Source organism: Montipora capricornis, chromosome 12 (genome assembly GCF_036669925.1).
Source record: "Montipora capricornis isolate CH-2021 chromosome 12, ASM3666992v2, whole genome shotgun sequence".
Taxonomy (NCBI): domain Eukaryota; kingdom Metazoa; phylum Cnidaria; class Anthozoa; order Scleractinia; family Acroporidae; genus Montipora; species Montipora capricornis.
In genome coordinates, this window is record NC_090894.1 from 16,511,840 (window position 1) to 16,514,339 (window position 2,500).

The window sequence follows — 2,500 nt, forward strand, 5'->3', positions numbered from 1 at the left end:
CAAGTCCATACTCGTTTCGTGCTCACATGTGCCATTACTAATGCAGTGCATATCATTAAGCTCAGATTTGCTCCGTTGCTAAGTGAGATTTCATGCTCCATTAGCTCAATCAGCGTGGTTTGAAGAACACGAGGTAGATTCAATTCATCATTTCCACAAAGCATAAGCGATTAGAGAAAGGAACCGATTTGTCAACTGAGTATGGCAGCAGATCTCCGATATCTGCAAAGCAAGGATAAAATCATGAAGTTCGCCGACAACTTGGAGAGCGATGAAGAACTAAAACGAAAATCATTGAAAGTGACACACAATTGACAGAAGGTAAAAATGTGTTAATTAGCCTAACTAACCTCTTTTAACAGCCCTAATAATGTACATGAAAAAAATGACTCAACTCTGATTGGCTGAGTGCAGTGCAGTTCAAGTGTAACAGTGCAAATTACACATCGAAATTATGGATTATGATTGGCTGGTAAACATTAGGGTTTGGTCAGAACCAATGAAATATTTACTCGGGATACCTAAAGGTAACCTAACAGAATTAGGACGCGGGGATTTCATTGGTTAAAAGCTATGCGCGATAACCCCTAGGGAGAGGTTATAATTGAAAATATAAACATCTTCCAGATGCAAGCAAACTTGTGAGCACACGAACCTAATATCTCGCAAAGGGTAAACACGACGAACACAAAGGCGGATGAAAGGATCCGAAATAAGAAATTTCTACACCCCAGTGATATTGGGATAATCAGACTGAAACGTTAAATTGTTGCAAATTCCACGTTATCTCTATCTTTGCTAATTGGTATTGTAGCCATACGTGTCAAAATAAATTGAGTTATTGGGAAATTACTCGGAATACCTGAAAGGTATGGGTTGACTCTGTTCGGTGCCGCAAAATGGACAATAGAATTTCCTTGAATAAAAGCAATTCACTTGATCCCTTGGAGCCAAACATTTCACCTCCCTCTATAACGAAACTACTTTTGTCAACAACAACAAAATCACAGATGTGGTGTCGAGTGTCGTTGGAGGGGATTTCAGCTCGCACGAGGCTTCAAACAGCCGACGGCCATTTTTGTATTGGGTCACATGAACGGCTTGAACGCGGTTTTATGAATATGCGGGAAAAGCAGATCTCAACAAGTGTTATTAAAATCCAAAAAGAAAATTGGGGTTACCACGCATTTTTCAAAGATAATTAATCAAGAATAAAATACAAAGCAATGTATGGCATTCCTTTTCAAATTAAAGCTTAATTATCTCTGAAAAATACATGGTTACCCCCAATTTTCTTTTTGGATATCAAGAGCACTTGCAAAGTTCTTTCTCCGCGTAAACATAAACCGCGCAAAAATATCCCTGCATTAGTAAGCACTACCGAAAGGAAATCCGAGTATCTGGAGATGCGCAATAACAATAGTAGGCACCGTCCTTAACTCTCTTGCGTAAATAGGTCATCTCTTAGCCGTATCTGCTTTTACGGTCCTTGAGTTGACGGTTGAGCGACACAGTGAAATCTTTCTCCTTTCGCGTGCTGTCTACAACCAGCATGATACTTGCTCCATGGTGTTATTCTGTCAGGCGCCATGAGAAATGATATTGTATAAGTTTCAAATTTATGCCAACCAACAATGCCAGGAGCCTCTGATTAAGCCTCCCTATGCACTGCATCCTTGAGTCAACGTTTGCGCAAATGTTTCTATTTTTAGAACTAACCCTTCAGCTGTAGACTCACATTTACATCGATTTACCTCATTTTGCACAATTTGCGTACATTGTTTTCAAGTTTTGTCTTCGTTTGACAATAACCTCATTCTGATTGGCCATCCTAAACAGTGTCTCTTCCCAAGCCTACCTTGGTCATTTTAAACAAAACACGACCGCCCCAGAGAAGCGGGCCGCTCGACTGATTTGAAGGGACTGCTCCCAGTCTATCATCGGGAAGATCAACAAAAAGGGAAACATTGGTATATAAGCATCTCATTGTGCTGTATGGCGTTGATTTCCTGAAAAATGATACACTTTCTAAAATATTTTTATTCTTTGGATACCGTTTGATTCCTCACAAATAGATGGTTTTCACAGTGACGTCATGAAATTGTAAAATCAAAATCAGGAGGTCTTCTGTATTTTTATTTATATCAGGTTGAAGATAATAAACCTTTTTACAAGTTATCAGTTCCGTAAAGCTTTTGTTTTTGAAAATACAGCATTTTGACTTCTGAATTGTCACTTTGCATGACTCCCTATAGTGAAGATAACATTGGCATCACCTATTGTCATTATGGCATGTAAAGTTGATTACATGCCCGGCATGAAACTCGCTGTTACATGCCCAGCATAAAAACGAGATCCCTTAATTTGGGAATCCTTGCGCGAGGTGCAAGGCACCTAAAGCACGAGGTATAGGATTAGATAGACATCTCCTATTCCCCGAAAATAAGAAAATTGTACACACACGGTTTAATGGTCACTTAAATCCTTTTTTGTTGGCCTG

The 2,500-nt window shown here is 39.4% G+C and overlaps 1 long non-coding RNA gene across 2 annotated transcripts in view; it reads right to left on the reverse strand.

Annotated features, from left to right (window-relative positions):
* LOC138027334 (uncharacterized) overlaps nt 1-2,500 on the reverse strand; it is a 13,740-nt gene that overhangs the window by 1,162 nt on the left and 10,078 nt on the right. The gene's annotated exons all lie outside the window — the stretch shown is intronic.